The sequence below is a fragment of the Lycorma delicatula genome, chromosome 5 (assembly GCF_047948215.1).
Source record: "Lycorma delicatula isolate Av1 chromosome 5, ASM4794821v1, whole genome shotgun sequence".
Lineage (NCBI taxonomy): Eukaryota > Metazoa > Arthropoda > Insecta > Hemiptera > Fulgoridae > Lycorma > Lycorma delicatula.
In genome coordinates this window covers 121419937-121442819 of record NC_134459.1, presented here as the reverse complement: position 1 = coordinate 121442819, position 22883 = coordinate 121419937, and the positions used below count along the sequence as shown (strand labels likewise).

General features: G+C 28.2%; 1 protein-coding gene across 1 annotated transcript in view; it reads left to right on the top strand.

Annotated features, from left to right (window-relative positions):
• The window catches only part of LOC142325737 (uncharacterized), a 479280-nt gene that overhangs the window by 368572 nt on the left and 87825 nt on the right, over positions 1-22883 (top strand). The gene's annotated exons all lie outside the window — the stretch shown is intronic.

Sequence of the window (22883 nt, the reverse complement as noted above, 5' to 3'; positions counted from 1 at the left end):
CCCGATTGTCAAACTATTTTTAAAAAACCTTATCAAATACTAACTTTCAAAGACCCTAACTTTGTGAAATAAAGTAACTTTATGAAATAAAGTATTTCTATCATGAAATATATTGTATCTCAAAATTACATTGTGATTTATCCAGACAAGAAAATAACACCTAAGTTTATAATTAAGTTTCTTTGTAAAATAATTTTCTAAAGGTTAAAGAAACAGTTATATAATAAACCGCATCTCACTTCATAAAATAGGTTGTAAAGTCACGTATAGAAAAATAGTAAATTTATTCTGTGACAAAAATTTTACGTACCCAAAAAAACAATAAGGTGTGAAGTAAAAAATAAACTTTAATGAAAATATAACTTAAATAAGCAAATGTAATATTATACTACATAAATATACACATAGCCTGTTTTATATATATATATATATATCAGAAAACATGAACTAGATATGAAAAGAAATTCATACCTCCTTTCAATAAATATAAAATTCAATAATACAGTAAGTCAGTTGTTGCAGACAATATTGCTTCTAGAGCTATCCTCACTCAATTTAACATTCTGCACATCTCAACTTAACATAGGTGCACATATAGCTCTTCTTGTTCTGATTCCATCCAATTATCACCTGACCAAGTTTACCTATCATGTAATTTGATTAATAGTAGAGAGATTCTATTTTACAAAACCGTACAGAGTTCAAACTAATACATATTACACTATGTAATTATAATCTCTCAATTCATTGCATTAAGTAATGTAATGAAATTTAGAAATTATATATATATATTTTTTTTAAACAAAACTATATGAAAGAAGAATAGAAAGTGTAACAAAAAAGTTTATATCTAATTAATAGTAGTAATAATATATTGTTAGGAAAGTATACAATTATCAATTATATAATTAATACTAGTACTAGTACTCAGAAATGTATCGTAATATCAGAATGTAGCAAACTTAGCTTTAGTAAACTGCGTTGAAGTTTTCATAGACCTCAGGCATTAGTCTGGCGATGAATGCGTAACTACGACTTACCTCCTTACGTTTTCGACGTACACTTGGTGACCTAATTGAAGTATATTATGTATTTAATAGTTTCTACAATATTATCTTTCTATAATTAGTCCTAACCAAAAGCTTCTGCATTCAAGGACATTTTAAGAAACTTGATGGAGTGTCATTTACAAGTAAATGACGTAACTTATTTAGCATGCGTATTGTGAACTTGTGTGATAAACTTCCAGATGTTTCAGTGTTTCTTTTGTTAATTCTTTTAAAGTTCATTTAGAAACAAAGTTTAGTGTCCAATTGTACCTTATTAAGTATTTTATTACTATTACCATTACTTTATATTATTTCCATAACTACATAATACAAATTTTGTTCCATATAGATTTGGAAGACTTTATGCTGTTTTTGTTTTCATTTTTATACGTAACTGCTCTTTTTTTCATTAACCTAACAAGCTTTGTGCTTTAGTAATTGAAATAATAATTATAATCTTAGATATACGAGTATTTATAAAAATCTAATGATATCAATCAGCGTGGTTTCTCACTCTTTTACGCAAAAACTACTCAACCGATTGACCTGAAACATAGGTTTCGATTTTTACATGGTCATAGGTTTTATACTTTGAAAGAACGTATGTCAACCAAATATTTCATCGTTTTAAGATGGTAACCGTTTAAATGACTTGCAGTAACAATCGAAATATGTTCCTTTATTCATTCACAGTATTCTGCCATTAGAGCAGGTCATATAATGGCTGTTCCTCTCACCATTGTTCCATACTTTGCTAACCTCTTTCGTTCCGCATATTTTCCCTTTTTGCATAATTTCATCATCATTTAAAATCTCTTCCTTTTTATCCCTTTCCTTCTATTCACCAAGCCTTCCATCGCATCAACAAATAGCTTCTTATAAAATGTTCTAGCCAGTTCCTTTTCTTATATTCATCATTAGAATTTTCCTACATTCTCCGATACTCCTTAATACTTCTCTTAGATGGTCTTTCCATCTGACATTTATCACTCTGCGCCACACCCAAATCTCAAACGTCTCAATCTATTTTCTGTACGCCTGTCTCATCGTCCGTTTCACCTCCATAGAGCATCTCTTTCAAATAAAACATTTCATTAATCTCTTCCTTAACGCTATGTTTTAACTTTCCACATAGTAGTCTTTCCTTCTTATTAAATGCCAGCTTACGTCTTGATATTCTCGTTTTAATTTCTATGTGCAAGTCAGGTCCTCGGTTACAAATCTCCCTAAGTACTGAAATTTCTTCACCTGCTCTAAAACTTAATTTCATATTTTAATCTCAATCCTCACCTCGCCGATATTCAACTTTACTATGGCCAAAACATTGGTCAAATTAAATCCCGAGATCAACTACCGTATTTGAAAATTAAATTTTCTACTAATAAGGTATTTTTTAGATATCTCTTTCGACTATCGAGAAAAGTAATTTTAAATGTGCAACGGAGTACGACGGTGACGGCTCAATCAGCGCAGCCACTGCACTATTATTGTATGTCCGATGTGACTGGCTATGCTTCCCTTCGGTTATTTAATTAAAACATAGAATAAAAAAAATAATAAAAAATGAAAAACGAAGTATGTGGTTACATTTTTGTGGGAGTAGTCGAGTAACGCTAAGAAATGTGTAAAATACTTTTTATCCGTACGAAGAACGGATAACCTGCTATAACTAATATTTTTAAGATGGGGCCGATTATTCTGAACTGATTAGTCGATGTTTCAAGTCCTGTAATGACCAAACAGTTATTGTGGAAAAATTATAGTATACTGATAGTTTTTATCAATTGAAGGAGCTTAAAATATAATTTATAGTATTATTCTCACAAATATGAGAATAATGAACGTAATGGGGATCCTGGCTGGACGGTTGATAATAATTAAGTATCAGGATAGGCATTCATCAACAGAATGGATACTATCAAATAATGATAAGTAGCCCGCATGATTGTAATAATCGGTTTTAATGTAACAACATCAAATCAAAATGGCATAATAACATGAATTTTATTAAGCATGGCCCATTGGTATTATAGTACAAATTATTTATATAATAGTTTCCTCTTACCAACAATCTATAATAGTAATGTTCGAGAGCTTCCGGATTATTAATCCATCCTCAGGTACAGTGATGTGTAATACTTTATAATTATTTACCTCACATATTATAAATTATACTAAATTGAATTTTATAAAAATATGATTTTTTTTGTTGTCTTCAGTCATTTGACTGGTTTGATGCAGCTCTCCAAGATTCCCTATCTATAATATAACCAAAAAATAAAATATAAGATAAGATAATTATTATAAATAATAAATTTTTATATTTCCTGATATAAATATAACAATTTATCATGAAAAGGTAAAATAAAGTTAACGATATCCGTCATGTTGATAAGAATTGAAAACATCCATCTGACATGACGGATAAAGTTAACTTACGTTATATTATTATAAATAATTTGCATAATAATATATTTATATACTATACTACAAATAGAAAATTAATTAATAAAATAAAACTGGTCTACAGGAAATTATAAACAGTATCTATGATGATACGTTACTTATGATCCATCTGTTAGTAGCTAATAATATTATAAAAGCAGAGTCAAACTTAATAGTTTGCGTGGTAACTAAAAAAATTCTCTATTTTTTTAAAACGTATTGATTGAAATAATCTGTTTTGTAGTCTATTATAAATATCTTATTAGAGAAAATGTGGACTGAACTAAAACGTTATATTATACTGTAATAGGTAATACTTTTAGAAAAAATAATGAAGTGAAAGTATTATTAGTGGTAATAAGTCTTATGTATTAGCGAAAAATATACATTACATTTCGTTTTGTTAAAAATAATACCCATGTGAAATTCCTAATTATACGTATATCGTAATATATAATTATTATTGTATTTATACACGTTCAAAGTACCGTTTGTGACCTCTCGTGTTGAGATCTATTTTACCAGTTAACTACAATACTAATTGTACTAACTACAATAAATTACATAGTGAGGGGGTTTTTTCGTCGTCTTTACATACTTTTATAATTGCTTTGGTATTATAATTTTAGCGTGATTTTAATTGCATGTTCACATTTTATACGAAGATAATTCAGTTTTTTTTTTCGAAGTAGTACTCATTAAGTAGTGATTGAATTAATAATCCTCGTATTTAATCACGCTTCAACAAATTTTTAGAATATATTCAGTGAATGAAATATGTTCACCTAGAACTTATAAGACTTTCAAGAATTAATATATTAAAATACGCGTAGAATTACATACATAAATATGAACGGTTTACCTTTCTCTTATAACCTCAAAAATGCTACTTTTATACATAAATATAAAGGACACAGTTATATCTGATACAGGATAGTCTTGCCTCTCTCAATTCGTGGTGTCAGAAACAGGCGTCTATGCCGTAAATGGAGTAGAGGTCATTTTGTAACTTAATGTATCATCTCTGAACATAGAAACAGTCAGTATCATCGTCCCCCTCAAGCGTTTTTTTTCAAAATATAGTATACATTTTTCATATTTTCTGTGATTTATTTTTATGTTTGTTCTTTTGTACGTAAATAATTTGAATAAAGTATGTGAGTCGGAGTTAACTTATTTATATAAGAAAATGTAATAATTTGATATAAGTTTTAAAAATTCCAGGATAAATTTAATAAATATATCCTAATACAAATATACGATAAATATATTGGTATAAAAGATGAAAATAATAATAAAAACATTTATATATTATGTTTTATTATAGAACTATTAGAAATTTTACGTATTGTTTCGGGCATTCCAAGTTAAAATTAACTTAATCATAATTTTAACCATTAGGACTTTGCACCCGGATTTATCACACGACATTTATGTACAATAGAAACGGTTGTGTACGATAGATGTTCTCAAGAAGGACGATGATAAATCAACAGCCAGACACCGTCACAATTTTAAACAGAATTTAGTCAAGATATTTGTAATATTATGATAAAATAACTTCCAGTAAAATTTTTATCATTCATTTTAGTAAAATAAATTTTCCAATTATTTGAATTTTTTTATTATTGAAGTTTTTTATAATTTTAGTTTCTATTAAATCTGTTTTATAATAAAGTTGAACAATATACGTTCAAGTATTATTGAGTGATGGCTGGTTTCTGTGATCTACTTCTGCACTTAAGGGCTATAATAAATAATAGAGCCTAATATGCTACAGTTTTAGTTTTTATATCTTAATAAATATCCCAAAACGCAAGTAATGTTTTTTTTTTACAAATTAATAAATTCTTTTGCGATAGTTTTAGTTTTCTTTAAATATTTTAGACAGTATGTTATAAATAGACATGATATGCTTAAAGTATTTTTAAATATATTTTTACCTTTCTGTTATACAGAAAAGAGTATGAATATTTTGCCATAATTTATTCAGATCTTTTGTTTCTTAATCCATTATAAAATATTTTTGATGTCGTTCATAATTTTTTGGTAAATTCTCTTTTATTCTAAAAAGATTATCTTTGATAAAATTCCTGATCTAAACTGTATCTTTAGTTTAATTCATTTCCGTCATAAGATTTCGAGACAAAGTAGTCAACGGGTTTTTCCGGAAATGATTGGATTGAAATTTTCATTTTAAATATCAATTTAAAATACCTGAATACACCTCTTTTTACTTAACACAAGAAATTTATTCGTGATTTAATTATCAGATGCTTCATATATACAGTAACTATACGATAAACCATAGCTTAAGATATGATTATAACTAAAGATTATAGCTAAAGATCATTGACTGATAACTATCAAATAAACGTTAAGATTTTTCATTAATATTTTTAAGTTCTTTTAAAAAAGCTTTAAATAGTTTTTTTTGCCAAAATTATATTTAAAAAAGCGCATATTTTTATTGGTCGAGTTATTGCTACCTGTCTATTCATGAGATAAACTTTCATCTTGTCCTTTTTAGAATAAAGACTGTAAAGAAGGGAGCGATGACCAGTCCCAGGCAAGAGGAATGCGGAATTTAAGCTAAACTTTTATTTTCGATATGGAATTGCTGTAAACGATGTTGTATCATTTCTTAGTAAACGAATGTTTTTATTGTTATTACTTTTTATGTTGAAGTTCTTTAAAAAATCTGTATAGAAATAATCTTTTTTATTGTGTGATAAATCTTTTATTTCTATTGTTTAATTCATTTGTAATCGTTAATTTTTGTAATATTCATGCTGAAATTAAGTAATTTTATTGCAATAGTAGTAATAATGGTATCCCTTAGTTTTAACTCTTAAAGGATGCACTACAATTGAATTAAAAAAATATCTTTATAGGATTTAATTTGATTGAAGTTTGGAGTTTAAAAATAAAGTAAAATATATTCAAAATGATCTATAATCGATAAAAGGGTAGAATACTATTCTATAGTATATTAGCTCAACAGTTTTCCACTTTTTAGTCCCATTTAACGAGTTTTATATTGTAATTAAAGAAAATTAACCTTCAAAAGAGCTATGTGGTTTTAACAATAGGCTTCACTTTCCATGTACCGTACATAGTAAATTATATTACAGCATCACTGGAGCTTTAGACCTATCACTCATTTAAAAAATGAAGCTTTTGTATGTTATTTTATTTAAGGTAATCTTACAATCAGATATACATTCATTTTTAACATAAAATAATTCCCTTTATATAAATATGATCCTGCGCTTAATAGGTGAAATATCGTAATATTAGTTTTTCTGTTTAACCTTTCAACTGGTACAACTACGATTTTTAAAAATATATCGGTACAAAAAGGTGTTTGATGTCTGGTCTTTTATTATTATAAATACTAACAACGTAAAGCCAATACTTAAACAAAGATGAATTATTGTAATGATGATTATTGGAGGTAAACACATTCATTACGCTTTGTGTTCGTTTCAGAATAATTTTCACAGTTAACAGAGTTTTCTTTTCGCAGAAGGCTTCTATTAAAACCATTATAAAATCAAAGCCAGCGCGATCGTACAGTTGAGTTAATACGTAAGTTTTGTTAAAATATTATAAACTACAAATTAATGTAAAATCTAATCTATCTACAACCTTACATCAAAGATTGTAAGTATTTTAACACTTTTTTCTCGCATGAAAAAATATTACTGTTCTTAAGGCCTAAATTATTCGTTATATTCCTGAAAGAATTCATAACTAATAATGTTTATTAAAGTTTATGGGTTATGGTAGTTCTTGTGTTTTTATGATTTCGTAATTTTATTGTACTTTATTCGTTTTTTTATTATAAAATCGAATGGTTTTTTTTTGTTACTATCATTTAATAAATTAGTAGAAACTTTTACGCGCGCACATACACACACGCATATTCAGACACTTTTATCTCGGCAGGCTAGCGTAACTTACAGTTGTGTTGGCGATTCGGTAGGAGGGGAATAGCGCCTTTTGTTTTACTCTAAGTCTTCTGGTTTTGAATCCTGGTCAGGCTTGACATTTTTCACACGCATTAAAATTCATCTGATCAAGAAACTATAAGTGAGACTCAGTTTGTTATTTTTGAAGAAAATAAAGAAAAGTAACTTTCAGTACATACGAATACGTGAATCACACGTTTACGCGCACGCGCGGACACACACACACACACTTACATATATATATATATATATATATATATATATATATATATATATATATCTATACGACGTCTGTAAATAAAGTAATCAGACTAATTTTTTTTGGCCGCCAAAGTGGCAACACCGTAAAGTTACTAGTAAATATATGGTTATATGAACAGCTGATTTACATTCGGTATTAATATATTTAGTCTATTGTTGCAATGTGAGATGTAAACAAAGTTTTCGGAAACGACTTTTTATTGTGCGTTATAAAAATGAGTGATACTAATATGAACAACGTTGTACAATCAAGTTTTGTATTAAACTCGGTGAGAATGCTACTGAAACTTTTTCAATATTTAAACGGGCGTTTGGAAATGACGCTCTGTCACGAGCGCAAGTTTTTAGGTGGTTTAGAGCATTTTCAGATGGCCGGGAATCAGTTGCGCTCTGGAAGACTGTTAACGTCAAAAAGTGAAGACAGTGTTGAGCGAAACAAAGACTTGATGCGGTACGACCGGCGAATTAACTATCAGAATGATTGCAGAATAATTGTATTTTAACTGAACCACAGTTCATCAAATTTTGACAAACGAATTGGACATAAAAAAAATTTTATGCAAAATTGGTCCCAAAAAACCTCACTGAACTGAAAAACAGTAGGATGAAAGTTTGTCGCGATCTTCTACGGCGAATTGAAACTGATCCCGATTTTCTAAAACAAATGTTATTACTGGTGATGAATCTTGGATATTTGAGTATGATCCCGAAACAAAACGCTAGAGCAAGGAATGGCACATTTCAAACTCACCACGTCCCAGTAAAGCAAAAATGAGCAAATAAAAAATTAAAACTATGCTAATTTGTTTCTTCGATGGTATTGGCATTGTCCATAACGAGTTTTGTCCATAACGTACAGAACAGACAGTAAATCAATATGTTTACCGAGAGATTCATGAAAGACTGCGGAAAAGAGTTGTCCACATGAGACCAGCAATCAAAGACAACTGGATGCTGCATGATGACAATATTTCTTGTCACACTCAGTTAATGAGTTTTTTGCAAAGAAATATATTCCTACACTTCCTCAACCACCTTATTCACCTGGCTTGAGTCCTGCGACTTTTCCCTGTTCCTGATTTTAAAATAATACCTCAAAGGACACCATTTTGGAACAGTAGAAAACATTTTTTAAAAATGTAACCGACCATCTGAAGGATATTCCAATTTTTGAGTTCCAACACTGCAATGAAGAGCGGGAAAACCGTTTGAAGCGTAACGTTTTCCCAAGGCAATTATTTCAAAGGCAATTATTTCAATCCTTCTACTCAAAGGCAAGTGTCCTTCTACTCAAAGAAGGACACTCTCCCCGACTGAGTATACTTAAATGGATATCCGGTCGGGGAGAGTAGGGAAACAAAAAAAAAATTATTTCAAAGCTGATAAGAGTCCATACGTAATTGGGTTGTAAATAAAACGTTTTTCTTAACCAGTCTCATTACTTTATTTACAGACCTCTTGTGTGTGTATATATATATATATATGAGGTTGAAATAAGAAAAAAATTTGTTACAATTATAGGTCTGAAATTGCTTTACCGAGTTACAGCCAGAGAAAAACTTCGCTCGGATTTCATTTCCCCCGGTGAAATGTGGTAATACTAAAATTTTTATATATGCATAAATGATAAAGTTGATGGTTTCTTATATTTTTTTATTTAAAAAATTGAATAAAATTGGTTTAGAACTGTATCTTTGAAAATTTTCATGAAGTCCAACGTAAAACAGAAAACCGGTGACGAAAGTCATGTTGTTTTTTAGGTTTGAAGTACAATTTTTGTTAAATGACAAATAAATGTTTAAATTTTATTACCAAAGCTTGTAAAGAACTTAATTCTGAGAAAATTTATGTAGTTATATCTATAAAATAAAATCAACTTTTATTATTAACAAAACACCACAAACTTAACAAAAAATGTTCAGAATATGTAAAAATTAAAAACTGCTGTTTTTAGCCTAATTTTCAACTATTACAGTAAATGTATCATTTATTGTACATAATAAACTATCTAGTTTACTCCTATATAATGCTTACAAATTTTAGTATGATCTTTTTCAACCGAGGGAAATGAAATCCGAGCGAGATTTTTCATTAGCCTTAACTTGATAACAAAGCGTTTTCGGTCATAAGTTTGAATACATTTTTTTCCTTATTAGCTACAGAATCACTTCCAAATTAATTCTATTTTCTCCTCAATCAGCCTATATACGTACTTAAAAGAGAATTATAATAGCAAGCTATAAAGGTTACTTAACTCTTAATAAGAAAAAAACGCTTAATAAATAGATATAATTTATCTGTTTTCTGTTTTAAAAGCAATACGTCGTACTTTTTCGAACTTTAGTTGTTGAAATAGTAAAAAAAAAGTAGATCTTATAAAAAAACTCTATAGAATGAAAAGAGTAAGCAAGTAACCAAAGCCAGAGTAACAACAATCCATTTCTGATGTAGCTTGACTTCCTAGATAAATGCTAAAGTCAGCTAGAAGAAACTTAAAGGAAAACTTTTTAGAAGATATACGGTTGAAAAGTGTTAACTGAGAACTGCAACCATAACTTAACACAACTGAAAACAAACAGGAACTAAGTAATCAAAAAAGGAAGTAAAAAATTTATCTTATGATGAAGATATAACGAATATATAATATATGTATATATGTATATATATATATATATATATATTAATCAAATTTTATTCTTATTTAAAATTTATTATAACGTAAATTTATTGTCATTATGAATCTAAGTCTTCACCTGTAATTTGGTATTAAATTACTGAAGCCAAATGTCAAATTAAAAAATGGATATCAGAGACCAAGTGGTTAATTCAAAATTATCGGATTTAGCGTCTCCTTTGAAGAAAATTTTCAACAAGCATATTCATGTTTGAAATATACTGGAACGTTAAATTTCATTGACGTATGGTAGAATGAAAATTTATTTTAGATTTTATCGTTTTTCGATTGATTTAAAAATAATACTTTTTGATGAGAGTTTTAACATAGTTGCTATGCAGATTGTTAGTTGTTTTAACTAAAGTCAGTTCTGTTCAGCCTTTTAACCGTCAATTCTATTCAGCCTTTTAATCGCAGCATAAACATGAAGAATTTAGTTGTGAGAAACACTCTTTATGGACTCTGGTCCTAGCGTAAACAAAGATGAAGAAAACTTCAATCATATGGTACAATAAAATCATTAGTTCTATGTTCACAGCAAAACTGAACTTCTTTTAAACTACTTTAGTTAAAAAAGAGGTTCTCAATTTTATATGTTGTTTTTTTTGTAATACTTTTTTTTTTCTTAATGATTTCGTCATGTAAACTTGAAGCTTGTTCATGAGATGTGAAAATGAAACATCAGAAGGTACAAATGTACCTTCTGAAAAATGTTATGTTTGATTAGGATCTGAACCTCCTGGGGACCTCCAGATGAAAGGCTACCACTCCGTCACAAAGAAAGAATTTTATCTATGTCCTAGATTTTAATGAAATGGGATATTTACAGAGAATTTATTTTTATTATTTTATTGAGAAATGCCTAGCTGTGATTCCGTGTACTATTTTTCCCAGATAAATGGTCGGTTTTTAACCAAAAATTAGATTTTATACGTAGAAGATTTAAAAATATTTTGATTTTTGCCGATCTTATTTCATTTTATTGGATCGCTGTAGTGTAATGATATAAACCCAAAATTATTTTTATAATCAAAGGAGTTTCATTAAAAAAATAATTTTTTAAAAACTAATAAAAAACTTTCGGTAAAATTAAATAAAATATTATAAAAATTAAAACTCATTCTCGGAAGTTAAGAGTTGACCAGCATTTCCTACCATGCTGGTATATATATATATAAATTTGCAAGTTTTGTGTTATAAATTGGCTTTTTATGTAACAACCCTGTTTGCTGGATGTAACTATAAACTTCTGAATAAAAATGAAAAACAAAACAGTACAACAGTAAGTATATTAAAAAATCCACTAAAAAGCATAAAATAAAATAAAAAATAATAGTAATAAACTAGTAAATAATAACTACTAATAAATATCTTAAATAATAAACTAAAAATAACATAAGAAATAAAACCAAAAAAACTTTTATTTATTCTTTAAATATTATTTTTTAATTAGCCTTTATTTTTAAAGCTATTTTTAAATCTACTGATAAGGCTAGAGTTATAAAGCTTTATCGATACTCATTCATTCATTCTTCATCACCCACAAGATTCAGTATTGGGTCATATTATGTATAAAATCTTCCCAGAGCGGACTTTGTGACAATCGCATCGTATGCTGACGGCAAGCCTATCTTGACGGTTGATGATGATGCGACTTTGACCTTGAGTAAACTATAGTCTGCATTGGATCTTGTCAACGAATGGCTACATAAAAAGAAGATAAAGATGAACCAGCTAAGTCACATCATATAACGTTTACAATGAGAAGAGGTGATTGTCCACTTGTCCACCTGGATAATATTTACATCCCATATACTGACACTATATACTATCTTGTAACTGGATCGTCATTTAACGTGGATAGATGAATAAAAGAGAGGGGGAAGGAATTAAGACACTACATTTAGGCGAATTTACTGGCTGCTGGGCAGGAGAGATCACCTTCAAATATATTATCAAATTAATTATTATCACGTAAGATATTCATAAAACCAATGTGGAGCTACGGCATGCAGCTATTTTTTTTGGTAACATCGTGTAATACCAACGTAGAGATCATTCAGAAGTTCCAAATCAAAGTTCTCAGGAGCGCCATGGTTTGTAAGAAAGGATGAGATTCTAGAACATGTAAGAATATCGTAAATTCGTGGGAAACTCCAACCTGAAAGTGCGAAATACGTATCTAAACTAAATGAACACGTGGACCACTTAGCGGTGAATCTTGGAAACAGTAGGGACATTAAATGTCTAAAGAAGCGTTGCATTTTGGACCTGGGTTATGCTGTTTAGCGGTAAATTATGTCTTTCAACACTATAGGATTTTACCTTTCAGGATAAAAATAGCAGTTATTTCTGACAACCTAGTTTGTTTTAGTGGTCTGTTGTGGTATGGTAAATCGTGTTCTCGAATGATATTATTAAATTATGAATTGTTCTACTATCTGTTGTTTGTGTTGAGTTTACTTTCTCAGATCACTTGTTTATTGAAGTGTTATAATAATTTCCTGTTGTAATCAGTTATTTTTTAAATGTTTTGTTATTAAGCTTGTGCTGGCAAATACTGATTATGAAGAGAAATAATGTAAACTACTGTTGTTGGTATTTCGCGAGAAGTATATCTGGGTACACTTCATTCGTGTTATGATTTGTCAATTCATTAATTTATAGTTTCAATTGTAAATAAATATGAAACCTATTGTAAATAAAGTATATCACAAAACAAAAATAGCTCTAAATTTGGGGCAGTGGTTGTAATTTTTTAGTAACTTAAAAATATGAATTAAAAAATATTGATTTATGATTAGGAAATTTAAGGTTGAATTGATTTTAGTAGGATATAATTTTTTTTTTTTTTTTTTAGTTACGTTTTTAACATTGTTATGATATTTTGTACAGCAATGATTTCTGTTAATGCAGCAATGCTAAGAAACTGCAAAAGGATCTTTTTTTCTAGCGAAATAAATAGCTAAGTAAAGTAAAAATAAAATATTTTTAACGTTTAAAAAAGTTACAAAAATGTATTACAAAACGGACAAAAGTTTTCATCCAGCAAAACGAATCGCTAGATGTAGTAGTTTTATTTCTATTATTCGGTTCCAATATTTCCAACAAGTTTTCAAATTTTCAATATTGATAATATTTAAGGAACGTTTTGTAATAATCTTTATATGAATAGATTCTATTCCTGTATTTCTCCGTCGTACGTAATGCATGAATGATGTTTCTAAAGAAACATCTTACTATTTTCTTCTTTTACATTTTTGATTCCTTTAGATTATATAACAATCTTTTTGTCTCCCACCAACTTCACATGATACCGGAGCATTTAAATAAAATTTGATTTTCAGTCTTAAGTATATTAATATTTTCAGTAGACCAAAGTTTATATTTGGTCTGAGCTTAGTAAGTGTATAACCACACGTGTCCAGTTTTTTATGGACTGTATAAATTATAATATACTTTAAGTAAGAAAGTATACATGTCTTAGCAAAAAGGAATGAAGAAATATATTAAGCTACACAAATGACTACAACTTAAATGAATGTGATTATTTTTTATTTTTAGATTTAAAAGTATTACTGAAGTCTAACAGAGCTAGTCTTTATTTGTGTACTGACAGTTCATGCTCTATTTTTTGTTTCTCTATCTTCATAAATTACTATAAACAACTTTTCTTTCATTTTATTACTGTCTACACGATGTGCCTACATCCATAATCGTTCCTGTCTTTTTATTATTAGGCTTGTTAAATTTCCACAAGTCACCCAGTAAAAAACTAAATAGACACAACGAAGGAAAACAAATGAATCAGCCGAACGCATAACGTGCCTTACATACACTCCAGGTTGAAGTACAGTACATAAAAACATTTTATTTTCATGCGCGCACGCGTGTGTTAATGTTGAATGTGTACGCATCTCGAAAGAAGAAAGTATGTATGAATTTATAACTTTCTGAAAGAGTGCTCAAATGAAATTTTATTTTCTATCTTTTTTGTCACGTTTTTTCATTCCTTACGTAACATTTTGCGTTTTTAACTTTTACTTTAAAGAATTTTTTAGTTTATTTATTCTAGCATATCAAGTGTAAATGATAAGTTTGTTTTTGGAAGATAACTCATTTCACATACTTATAAATTGAATTACACTTTTAATTTTATTCTTTTTTTATTCGTTATTTGTTTTATGTTTTATTTTAAGATTACATTGCTTCATAGTCTTTTTCAGTCTCAGGCCCACCGTTTTTGATAGTATGATTTATATAACCAGAGCAATTAAAACTGTTGAGATTAGGATTTTAAATATTCAAATTAAATAAAATGGAATATATATAATATAATTATTGCAGAACAGTTTTTAAAAATATCTGATCGGCATTTATGAAAAACATTGTAATTTAAAAATAAAAACAATAATTTCTTAAAAAGGCACCCGAAAGTAAAAACTATATTTTTTCAAATCTACAAATTTGAGTTTATTTTTTTGTTTTTCGGGGTCGGATTAAAAACGACTGATATAACAATATACGAGTTCTTAAATAGTTACAGATTTCTATGAAGGAAATTAATAGCAGAATTAAAAAAGCATTTTTTGTACTTTTTTTAGGTCACATGTGTTTTATTTAATTATTTTTATACAAAATATGGTCATGGCTGAGAAATTGCGACTGGTTTGAAAAATTTCGTTCGAAAAAAAAAGTAAAAAAGGTAAATCTTCATTTTAATAGAGTAAGAAAATGAATGCCATAAACTATGCATAGGTGTTGCTGAAAAGCATGACCTAAAGCTCAATGAAATGTCGATAATACTTATTTTTTACTTTCTTGTACGAAGTATTGTGATCTCGAAAAATTTCGGTTTTCAGATTTCAGCAAAATTATCCATTTTGACTAGTTCTGGCGTGACATCTGTACGTACGTACGAATGTATCTCGCATAACTAAAAAACTAAACATAACCAAAAATATTTTAGAAAACATTTAAAACATTTAAAAAAGCCATGTTTTACACATATAAAGATTTTAGAGGGCAATTTAATATGAGTAAAATAAAACTAATAAATATTAGCAGTGATATATTAAATTGATTTCGATAAGTAATGGATGAATTAACATTTGCTTAAAAAGTGGGTATAAGCGTGAAAGTGTGAGTTCTGCATCAGAATACTAATAAATCAATTAATTACCTAATAGATTATTTCCATTATAAAAAGACAATTTTTTTAATTTCATTAATTATGGCAACAAAAATTTATTTAAAATTATAAATATTGTTAACTAACAACACAAATAATTATTCTTTTTTGTGTTTTAATTTTATTCGTAACAATCAAAATGTTTTTGAACAGCATTTAATAATTAAATAGCCCAGGTCTAGTGGTTTATTCGTCGTCGCAGATCAGTTATTTAATAGCTGATTTTCGAAGTCAAAGGTTCGGAAATTCAAATTCTAATAAAATTTAGTTGATTTTATATGGATTTGAATACTAGACAGTGGATACCAGTATATTTTGGTGGTTGAAGTTCAATTAACCACATGTCTCAGGAATGGTAGGCCTAAGTCTGTGCAAAACTACATCTCATACACAAGTTACACATATCATTCTCACCTCAGTGAGCTGTTATGGAGGGGAGAGGAGAGTTTGCTTATTGTACTCTATATAAAAAGATTGCAACGTACACATTAGAAATTTAAAAAAAAAAAAAAATGTTTAATTAAATTTACACATCTATCAATAAATATCGAGGAAAATTCAAATTTTAAGCATTAATAATTTTTATTACATTAATGTGTTAAATAAAAAAAAAATAAATACATTTTAAATTAGGAAATACAATCCCCGAAAAATGTATTTTTAAGTAATGATATTACTCATAAGTTTATAGAAAAATGCTGCATAACATCATCTTTGTCAAAATCAACGGATAAACAATATATTTAAATGGCACTGCATTTAAGCGTGCATCATTTATTTAGAAACATGTCCCTTTATCGGGTGGGTTGTAAAGATTAACTTCTTCTTATTACAAATATCAATGCTAACATAATTTATAGAATAGGACCGGGAATTAGAAGATTTCTTATTTGAAAACAAAATTCGAACTTCAGGGGAAGGATAAAATTTAGGAGATATACGAAAAGGAATTTTAGAACACATAATTAAAAATAACTGCCTAAATCGCATTTACTTATTTAAACAAATCTTATGTGGACATTACATGACTTCCTTGTACGACTATTACATAAAATATACACATTTATTAAAATGAAAATTGCATAAAATTTTATTTCACTAATAATTCTGATTTTTTTAATTATTTTTTTATTGTTATTATTGAATTATTAGTTATTGTAAACATCTTTTTACAATCGGAGGTTAATAATTATTAATAAATCAATATATTTAAATTTAAAAAAAGTTAAATAAAAAGGAAAGGAAGTCTGATTTGAAGCGATGTGCTTTCCCATTGTAAGATCCAAATATTTCATTAATTAAAAATTTATTTGGCTGTAACTCTGGAACCAATGAAAATAAGTACCACTTATTAATAATTATTAACCTCTGTGAAAATGTTTGAATTAAAACTACATAAAATTTTATTTCAGTAATAACTTCTGATATTTTTTCAATAGGAGGTTAATAATTATTAATAAATCAATATATTTAAATTAAAAAAAATAAATAATTACCACTTATGATATATCGTTGAAAATCTCTCAATGAGCGCTTATTACTGCAGTTAAGAAAAACTCCAAAATTCAATTTTTTGAGATATTGGGCTTTTTTGGACACTTTTTGTGTAGTCGATTGCAATCAAAAGGGGAGGTGTACAATTAGATGTTACAACAGTCCTAAATCCAAAATTTCAACATTCTACGACTAATCGTTTTTTAGTTATGCAACATACATACGTCACGCCGAAAGTAGTCAAAATGGATATTTTGGTTAAAATCTGAAAACCGAAATTTTTCGCGAATACAATACTTCCTTTATTTTGTACAAGGAAGTAATTATTATTTGGTGAGGTAGAATCCAACAGTCTGTTGAATGTTTTACGAAAATAAGTAGGATTAAATTTTACACAAAGAAGAATTATTTAACACGTTTTAATTTTTAATAACAACAATTATTATATTTTATCTAAAATGTTTATTTTAGGTTTTTATATATGGTGCGACTACATTTGTTACGTTACAATTAATATTTATCGAAATGGTTCAGCATACGATATTATTAAAAAATGTAATATTTACAATGAATAGTAGGGGAACATGCGATAAATTGTTTTATTTTATAGTTGTTTAAAATAGAAGGTATAACTAATGTTTTTGCATATATAATTTAGTAGTGAAATACTTATTACAGTTTTCATGAAGGCTTCTTAAGGCATTAGAACGAAGTAAAGCTGATAAAAAATATTCTCATAACCGTGGTAAAACATCACTGCATTATAATATTTACGGTTACTAATTTATCTTACCCTTAGAATGATTACCATGTAAGGCAGTTGTATTAGTTTTTCACAAATTGAAATTTTACGGCGTGGAACAGGGTTGACAGGAAAATGAAATGTTGTTGCGCGGAGGACAGAAGGGGAAATATGGGTTGCAATATGGCGGTTGAGACTAGAGACGATGCTATGAAATTACCTCTCGACCCCTGTTTTATCCTACAGCACGTCATCTATTTGAAAGTAGGCAGCTACCTCAGCTGAAGTCACATTTATTTTTTTTAAAGTTCTCTTTTTCTAATCTGCTTAGAATGCTTACGATTTCCTATTATATATTTTTTATTTATTTTTGCAACACCAATTTATTTTTTTTTTAACCTTTCCTAAATAGACTGAAGTGGGAAAATGTATACATTTTCCATGATATTCGTATTATTTCAATTAAATATTAACTAGTACTTAAAAATTATTTTGCGAAAAAATTATGAAATAAAATATAAAACACCGATTAAATCTATTAGAATATGTATGCTACATGTATCAAATCCGTAAGCTTTGTACCATCGTACAAAGCTTACGATGCTACGTATGCTTTGAGCGTATGATGCGTATGATGCTACGACCTTATGTTGGTTAATAAAAATTTATGAAATCGAAGGTTTATACTGGTTTTTAAACTTCTAAAACTATGTTCTATATATATTACAGGAATTTAAAATTTAAATTGGCATGAAAAAAAATTAAAAAAAAAATTCCTTATACATTTTATTAATTTTTTCAGATTACTACATCTTATTTTTATTTATGTAACCCCAAAATAAATACTAAACGATTTCATGGGAGGAAAAATTCATATATTTTAATTTAAATATGAAAAATCACAGGGAAAATAATGCTTAAGACAATTACTCGAGGAATATTAACCTTTTCGTTCTTGATACATTCGATTTGAACTCAGAAGTTTAGTTCGTGTGAATTAAAAAAAACTAAACATGGTTGGTTTTTTCCAATCGTGTGAAATCGAATTCAGACCGTCTATTTACATTCTATGCCACTGACATTATGTAATACTACATAAAAGTATTATTCCAGTTTATATACATATAAACTAGAAAAAAAATCCCATTCCGCACGCCGGAAATCGGAGGTAGATTTCACCGTGCTAAGTAGGGGATAAAAAAGATTTCCACCTTAAAGTTAACAAACACTTCAAATTTACTCGATACAACAATGTTGCATGTGAAGAAAGTTTCACATGTTTAGCGTACGACACGCCCCGTCTTACAATTCCAGCAAAATTTTGGTCATCCCTTGCCGTAAGGGTTGTTCATATTAAAAATTGTTTCAGAAAAAAGTTTTAGGTAATGTTTAGAGGATTAACTATCTCTTTAAACGGATTCGATACTGTGCCCGTTAAGGGAGATATGATTTTTTAGTCGAAACCCCATTTTTTCCACCCCCCGGGCCAATGGTTGGTGATATCAAAAAAACTTTACCTTTATAAGTTTTAGGCTCTTATTCAAAGAGCAGAAGAAACTTTAAACGAGTTCGATATTTTACTTAATAGCGATATTTTGTTTTTTTCGAAAAAATTATATATATATATATAAACTTTTGAACTGAGCTGGGTTTGGGGTTTTAGGGATGTGAAACGCAAGGATATTTCGAATTTTTCCGGAAGTCGAACCCATTACAATAGGTAGCGCTCATGAAAATGTTATGAAATCTACGTAAAAGTGGTTTAAAGTTTTTTTAGTTAACAGGTTTACAAGAACCACTCACTTATTTCCCACGTGGAAAGTAAATATTGATAAACCCTGAAGTCATTGTGTATGAAAATATTGGCTTATACATTGGTCAAGCCTTCTCCCTGATGTATGTTGTGTGTGAGTTTATACCTTCTTTAACTACAGTCAGAATATTACGTTAACGGCAATCGAATATATTTTATCTTAACCTGTACGTTTATTGAAAGTTGCGTATAACTTTTGATATGAAATTGCGTTATTTTCAAGGTTAATAAGAATATAATATTGTACATTAATCAAACAAGTTTTGCAAGTTACAACTTTAAACATGTTCAAGCTGTATACCAGCTTTAACTTAACTACAAATATTTTATAACTTACTCATTTGAGATTACTTTAAAAATCTGATGTTGGCTTTTGATATGAAATCTTATTTTTAATAAATTTTAATTTAAAATTATAAAGAACGTTGTTTTTTAACATACTTCAATAATAGGAGAAGGTTGTTAATTCAACTGTATATTTTTAATGTATCTTACGCTCAGACATTGGTAAACCGATTTTGATAATGTTTGTTTTAATCGAAATAGTTAGTACTTTTGCAGAGGTCCCGTATAAATTTTAACCAAATCCGATGACAATCTTAGGAAAAATACCAAAAAAACCGATCGGCTAGACACCCTTAGCCGCTGACCGCTCGCACCAGTTGCTGGCACCGGCTTCAAAGACAAGTTATTGTTGTATATATTTTTATTTAGTTAATAAATAAAAATATAAATATTTGTAACTTTTTAGTCGGTTTTATTTTTTTATAGTCGCATCAACAAATAGGCCTAATTTCATTAGCGGATTCTCAATGTAATATAACTGTATCGGTAAACGTATAGTCTTGAACAAAATCAAACCAGCCATTCCTGAGACGTGTGAATAATTGAAACCCAACCACCAAAGAACACTGATATCCACGACCCGGTAATAAATCCGACTAAAAGCTGTTACCTTTATTAGGATCTGAATCTGAAAACTCTCGACCTCGAATTCAGCGGATTTACGACGATGAGTTTACGACTAGACCAACCCGGTGGGTTTTAGACCGTTGTGTTTTGCTTAATTATTGTAATTTATTTTTTTACTGTGGTGTATTTTAATTTAAAAAACAACAGTAATAATAATTATAATTATAATACAACGCAGTAAATTTATTAAACTATATTATAAATTATGTTTAAATATAAATTATTTTGCACATTATTATATATTGTAAATAATATGAAAATGTTATAACTAGTTTTCTCTAATCTATTAATGTGTAAATTAACATAGTTAATTGTCGCACAAAATTATTAATAGTTCTGTTGTTGAAATTATCAATTCATTCTAGGCGTACGCTCAAATTATAGCAAATACGTATTTATTTCATAAAAAAATATACTGTTAGTTTATTACAGTTTGCTAAAAATAAATAAACCTACACCACATTTTTCTTGTTTAAAAAAAAAAACCCCTTCCTTTATTGTTATTCAAATATGATTTAAGATTTATCTCTAATTTTCTATAAAATACCGTACTAAGAGGTAAGGAATTTCATTTCATAAGTTTTTCATACTTTTGTGTGCGTTTAGTAAACATCTCTTTGAGTATATAAGAACTGAACTTACTGCGTTCTTTTATCTGAATATACACGTATTATAAATTTAAGTTAAAAGTTAACTGTGAAGAGCGGTGAATTTTTGTTAACATAAGTATGCCTTTTCCGGAGAAATAACTTTGAGTAGATACGACTTTGTTTGTACAGATAAGTGTAGTATTAAAAAACTGCGTAATTATTAAATCCTTTAAGCGTTAGAGTTTAGTTTAGTTTGCATAATAAATTATATATCAACTAGAGTTTAGCGTTAAATTTTTCATAACAATAATAAAATAAAATAAATAATTTTTTTTTCTTTTGTTAGGTTTTGTAGAATATGTTTTCTAAAATATATTTTTTTAAGAAAAATAATCATTCTTTTTATTAAAATTAATTATCAATTATTTTTTGTTTCCTACTCAGAAAAAGCAGTTCTATTGATTTATCGATTTAACGCGAAATATTTAATCTTCATTAGGTAAATACTTCGATTGTGTACAAGTGTTATTAATCGAATGTACTGGTTAACAAAACTACTACTGACTGAAAATATTATTATAATTGATATAAAATAAAAATTATATAAAAAAAATAAAATTTATAAAAAATAAAATAAAAATAATTCTTTTATATAAAATTTATACATGATTAATTCTTACTATACATACAGCTAATTCTTAATATAAGCTGATAATACGTTTTTGTTTATATTCCTCTAACACTTATTCAATTACCTTTATTAGTTAATTCCGTTCGTTCAGAAATTCGGTTCATAATGAGGAAATGTGTGATGTGCAAACATGGGAAATCTTTGAAATAGTTTATTTTCAAATTTTTTCTGGAACCGGCTTATGAATACTAGTTACGGTGTACACTTAATGTTATAGATGGTCTCATCCATTTGACACTAACGGTGACGGTACCGTATTGATCATACATCTAATTGAAACTTCTTATAATTTACATAAGGAAGTTATTTACAAATCCTTACAAGAAATGTAACTGATAAAAATGCAAAAAAACCACTTAAATTAATGCGTTCGGAGTTAGCTTTTCGTTCAATCAAAGATATAAAAATCCCTTTGCAATGTTTTTTTCATTATTATAATTAGGTATGAAATAAAAATCAGTGTACTTAATTAATTGGCAGCCAAAGCATGGGTATGTAAGGTTCCGGATCGAGTCAGTTGCCAACAGGATTAATTGGTGGTAGGATCTTAAGTAGCAAAACTGGTTAGCTGGAAAGGAAGTAGCCAATCATATTTGTTCAATTTGTTCAACCAGAATTGACTCGTAATATTATATGTTATACGTCATACAATAAAACGTGTGTAGAAAATATACTCTGGTTTTGAAATTAACCGTACCATATTAGTTAGTAACTAATACGGAAATACGATTTCTTCGAAATCAGCTGACGGCGAGTTTACAACTAGATTAACCCTTGGTTTATATAATATATAGAAGAGCTAAATAAACGATTCTTTAAATAAAATCATGATTAAAAAAGCATTAAATCCGATTACGATAAGCAAATTATACGTCGACCATTAAAGTATTGTTTTTTGTAAAATAATAAAAATCACGATTCAGTGTTTTGGATGTGTTTTTCAGAAACACTATTCAAGATCATAATTCACTCCCCTCCTCAGAGATA